We start from the raw sequence: 6,000 nt of genomic DNA, 5'->3' as shown, positions 1-6,000 counted from the left end.
CCTATTCAGCAAATTCCTATCCACATCAGGGCACAGGAATGTATTTCCTTACAGAACCACCATACTGTACAAAGGAAGATGTAGTGGGAGTTATTTCAAAGTACTAACTTCTGCTCTACAGTCTTCACAATCACTGGTGGGGAACCACAGGAAGCATAGTGATCAAGTAGCTGAAATTAAGCATGTCCTTATATACTTTGCTGCACAGGGATAAAGTTAGGTAAGTGCTTAAAGATGCTGCCTAACTGGGTGAATGGGTGAGTACAACTGTGCAAAGCAATGGGGGGAAAAAACAGCTTAATATTTCCTTCTAATCTCAAGGCAACATTTGGGCCCTCTTCTACTCTCAGTTATACAGCTAAGAAACCCCACTTATGTCAATGGAGTAACTAAAAATGTATAGCAGTGCAACATAAGGCAAATTTTGCACTCTAATATATTTAGGAATGTATGTTATACCTGCAATATCTGAGAATTTTAGAAATGTAACCATCAGAGTGGAATTATTAAGGGTTAAAATTTTTTGCTTTGGACCATTTTAGATGTGAGATACAAGTGCCTTTCAAAAATGGTGACTCCAGTGCACCAAACAGATGCAAACAATTCAGTTTTAACATCTTTGATACCTTTGGAGACTCCTATTTAATATTCCAGGTCTATCATTATCATGAATGAAGCATACAATTAAGTTAAAGAGGCCACATGATATTATGCAATACAGGTGGACGAAGCAGAGAATTAGCTTTTTTCTGAGATAAAACACAGGTTTCTGCTTAAGAGTGCCAAGACAATCTATATGTTTCTGGAGAACATGCTTTTAACACAGTATGCACAGATTATTTAGAAATGGCTAAAAGTACCTTTGTTTGAAAATGTCTCTCCACTATTGTTAATATAACACAATAACTTTTGAAAAGGACACTCACAATTCTAAAAGTAAAATTGACATGCACTTGCAATAAACATATTGACATATTTTACTGTTGTCTTATATATGAAAAATAGTTTAAATGAATTAGGAATAGATTATTTTCAACACTACACGGATAAAGCATTGACTGTATAAATTTCACTACTAAACACATAGCTACTAGAAATCTTTTAAGTAAGCCACGCAGCCATCATCAACAGCATATCATACATACATGACACTTCTCCCTTTCACACAAATTTATATACACTGAGTAAGTCATTAAATATTGCACTTATTGGCCCATGATCCCTCAGTTTAGAGGTGTTCAAAAATAGAAAAAAAATCTATTTTTATAACATATTTTCATGCAACATTTAAGACATTTCAGTTCCACAGACACAAGTATATAGGTTACACATTCTGACAGTCCAACTGAATCACAACACGTATGACATTATTAATAATATAGTAAACGGGAATTACAGCACACCGCTTTCATTTCACACTAGTTGCAGGTACATGTCAGGATTACTCAAGCAAAGTCTTCATCAGAAATAGTGAGCAATCCCTAGCTTTTGTTTCCACGTTATGTGAGAGCATGATATTACTGGAAGATTAGGACAGGTTCTCTTCACCCCTCCTAGTACCAGGTGTTCCATTATGCATAAGTGATGTGCCATCTGCTCCTGCCGTCACCAAAAGTAGTAATCCTCTGGCCTGTGAATTTAACCCAATCAGTTTTATTGACAATGATAATTTCTGGATAAGTTCCACTGGGATGTTTAAAAAATAAAAGTGAACTAAGTAAATATCTGTACAAACTGAGTATGTCAAGGGTGTGTTTGTATGTACATTTTCTATGTGTGCAGTGCAAATCTTTTCTTACATGACTATTAATTAACAAACAGCTTAATTCCACTCCCCCAAAAGGTGCATACATGTACTCAAATCAATTTAATGAAGGAATATGCTAAAATTAGCTGAGCTGAATTCTGAATTGGGATTTTACAGCTGGTGAATTTTGACTCTGGGTTAAAACAAGTATCAAAGACAACAGCAAAACCTCAGCCTCAGCTGGTATGAACTGAACTCCGCCCCCCCCCCCCACCATTTAAATGAATCTGTGCTGATTTGCACTAGCTGAGGACCTGGTTTCTAGCAGATCCATTTCCCTGATGGTATAACTCCACTATTTTCAGTTGGGTCCCATTTAAGATTAATTTGGACCATTTACTCTATACCACATCTATCTATGAAATGGGCTAAGGAGGGAATCACTGATAACATTCAACTAAAAGAACAGTCATTTTGGTGAAACATGCCAATAATAAAGCACTGAAAAATGTATCCAGTTAGCTTAGATAAATGTAAAGCATCATCAGCTTGTCTAGCATTAAAGGAACCAAGACACTGTGAGATGTAAAATTTGTACCACCAATTGCTTCCTAGAAAATACAGTTAAAGAATTCTGAAAGCTAGGATCACACTCCAGCAGACTGTGTGTACCAGGAAATAGCACTTCATTCCTAAAATAAATAAAGTACAGGCAGTATGGCTGGATGTACAGAGCTGAACAGACTGGGAAGAAAACCTAATCTTTCAGACTGATGCTCTGGAAAGGCCACATAGCTCTAGTTGCTCAGGTAGTTTCTCTATGCATCACATTAGGTATAAGCACAATGGAACAAACAGTTCCAGGTAACAGTCACGCACATTGCAGTTTAGTTTAGAGGTTTGCTTTTTTGTTGTTTTTTTGACAGGCCAGCTCACATGTATTTAGGACACCAAACAAACAAGTCTAAGTGAACCAAATGAAATAAAAACACAGTTACCAGTTAACTGAGATATAAGGACAGTCACATTTGTCACATCTGAAAATGAACTTTTATTAGAATTAAAAGCATGCAACTGCAGTTTCAACTCAACAGGGCATGCAGGCCATTTTGATAGACTGTCAGTATGTGCATGTGACTACTGTAAATTTTAGCTTCAGCTGCTTGTTCCAGTTGTTTTCATTTGGACCTTGCTGATTGATCATTTAACTGTGCTTTGAGCAAGACACTGTTCTAGCCTGACAAAGATGGCATGCTTTTCCATGCAAGGAATAATTGTAGCACTAGTTGTGTTATTCTAGGGCATCACCTTGAAAGTGTAGTGACTGTGCGGTAGTAGTTCAGCTGACACTATGGGGTTCAGGTCCTAAACTATGGGTGGCTACTTGAAAGCCTGCTCTCTCATGAAATTACAATAGAAGAGAGGGCCTTATGCTGGTAATATAGTGATACAATTCAATATAATGACATCTTTTTACCAATGACAATCTTCTGCCTTAGGTCTCAATCAGAAATCAAGCTGCAAAGCTCAGCTTTTCAGAGCCAGTCGCCTTACTTGCCTATGCAGCGTGAAAAGTTACATGCAGCTGTGCCAGGGAGAAAATGAAACCATTGATGTCAAGCTTCGCTTTAAAATGTAGTGTGAGTGAAGAGTGCTCGAGTGATAACCCCAGAGGCTGAAGTGCTCTGTGTATCTGCTGTTTTGCCTCAAATCTGACCAGAGTGGACTGGTAAAGCATCTCCAGAGACCAGGTGGGGCCTGCTTCTTTGTGGTTTTTCCGCTGGAGTCTGAACTGAGACTTGGCACCTTATTTAGAAAAATCTGTCCCCAAGTTGCCAATTCAATGACGCAGCTCATTAAATACTTTAAAAATAATTGTTATGACTATGTTAGGTCCTGTTCCTGGCACTGACCACTCTTTTCCCTGACTGTTTCCTCTTATATCAGTGGCTTTTGAACTTATATGAAGTTCACATGTGAACATATGAGGGCCACATGTGTCAGGACAATCTTATTCTTTGAAGCCAGTTGGGCTGGGCTATTAGAAAGTGCTCAACATTGGCCTAACTCTGCTCTCACTGGAGTCCATGAGAATTTTACCAGGCAGTGCCATGGCAAGGAAGTTTGGTTCCTGGGGCAAAGCCTACAGTGGCAGCCCGCCCTTGTCCCATGCACAGATCTGATGGGGACCCCCCCCATGCTTTCCCAGGAGTGCACACAGTGGTGGGAGCCACCCTCCCCCCATCCCTGCGCCCCCCCTCAAGTGAGCCGCTAGCAGCTCCGTCCTATGCCTGGCCCAGGGCAGTCACCTCACTCACCTCCCACCCCACTTGCTATGGCACTACCAGGTAAAATAACAGAAACAAAATTAGACTGGCACTGAGCACTTTTGGGAATTCTTCTGTATGAAACAAGTCAAGTCAGGCAAACTTACACAGGATCAAATGAAAAACTGTAGTCCCAATGCTCTTCTCAACTTGAACTAAATTTGTTATAGGACCTGTGGCAGGGATGGTAAGCCAGAAAAAGATAGGTTGTCTTCTTTGAATTGCTGTAAGAGCTGGAAGGCAAAATGCTGAGGTAATGCAAGAGTGATTTTTCTCTATGTTTCCAGCTTGAAATCTGAAAAGATTTATAGTTTAAAGGTGCAAGAGTCCAGATACATCAATCTGACTGAAAGGCCAGGGGCCTAATTTTGCAGAACCAGGCTACCTAGATTGCTTGGCTAAGCATCCAGACCTTGGGGATATGATCTGTTGACTATCTGAATACTTTAAAAGTTCACTTATGACTAATGCAAAACACTATCTTCAATTCAAAGCTTGTTTACAGGTACAAAGCTCAGAGAGTCCCTAAGAACCAGATCATCAATAAGCAAGCTCCTCAGACAGATACTGCATTGATCTGAGAGGAAAATGAAACTTCCTGAAAGACTCATGGAGACTTAATCAAAATTGCTGCAGAAAAGGGGGAATAGGACTGACTTCAGAGATGTGCTAGTAACCTCTCTTCTGTAGATGGATGTGAATTAATTTTTGTGTTAAATGATTTTTTGTAGTTATTGTTAAGAGGGAAGAGGTAGTGATAAAAGTTGTAATTTAGAGACATTCCCTAATTTAGAAGAATTGGGAGGTGGGGGCCTCAGGAAATAGCTGCCTGTGATAGAGGCTAAAGGATGGCAGAAGCTTGCCTACTGCTCCACAGTAAAACTTGTTTAGTTTTTCATGCCCAAACTCTCTTAATTGAACCCAATGATCACTATACCAGTAACTGAGTTTTATATTATCTCTTCTATGGATTAAAACAGTAAACATGCTTATTTCATATAACCTACAGCTGGCAATCTAAAGAAAACATTCTGCTCTCGCATCTGCTGTCTTCCCACTCCTTATAATGTACCAAGCTAGAGATACTTTTCTTTCCTGTTACAGGCTGCTATCCTTCCTTCCTCCCAAACCATCACAAATAATAAATATACCAATACATTATATTAAAATTGACAAAGATTGATCTTTTTATGAAATTTCCCTTGGACTTAAAAAATTATGCTAGTGATTCCAATATCACCAGTGTCTGCACTGGCAAATGGGCAGTGAAGGCCAGGGCAAAATTACAATGTGGGTCTGCTGAAGGGTCAAACTGCAAATGGAGCTGCCTTTTCTTAATGCTGCTGTGTGGGAGGCAGCCAAGCTGAAGGCAAAGACTGGAGCACGCTAGCACTTGTGTAAACTAAGATTTGCTTTCATGAGATGTGCAGTTGACATGGGCAGGTGGTGTCAGACCCCATATATGGACAAGATGTGTTTTTGTGGGAAGAATGAAATAGCTGATTTACATCACTATTTGTGGTTTTGTTTGTTATTTGAAGAAATAAGAGGAAAATGGAAATTGTAAATGCTGAGCTAATGAAGAAAAAACAGTCTGGATTCTAACAATTCAGAGCTTTTTCTATACTCCTTGGGTGTATGTGCAAAGAATAAGGGCCAAAAAGAAACAAAGAATACAATGAATTTGTACAAAGAATAAGGGCCAAAATCAAACAGAATCCCCTGCTTTGCTTTGCTGTCCACTGCTTCATTTTATCTCTTCTGTAGCATTGTGTATTACGTTCTGTTTTAATTTTGTGTACACTGCTGGAATGGATAACCTCACGTCTATGTTTTTAACAAAAATAATAATTATATAAATGTTGTTCTTTTATTACATATAATTTTTACTGTTCATTTTAGTGTATTGTTTTAGTGGAAGCTGTA

The sequence above is a fragment of the Crocodylus porosus genome, unplaced genomic scaffold (assembly GCF_001723895.1).
Source record: "Crocodylus porosus isolate Cpor-Errol unplaced genomic scaffold, CroPor_comp1, whole genome shotgun sequence".
Classification (NCBI taxonomy): domain Eukaryota; kingdom Metazoa; phylum Chordata; order Crocodylia; family Crocodylidae; genus Crocodylus; species Crocodylus porosus.
The sequence above is the reverse complement of the archived record's forward strand: the minus strand, read 5'-3'. Positions refer to the sequence as shown.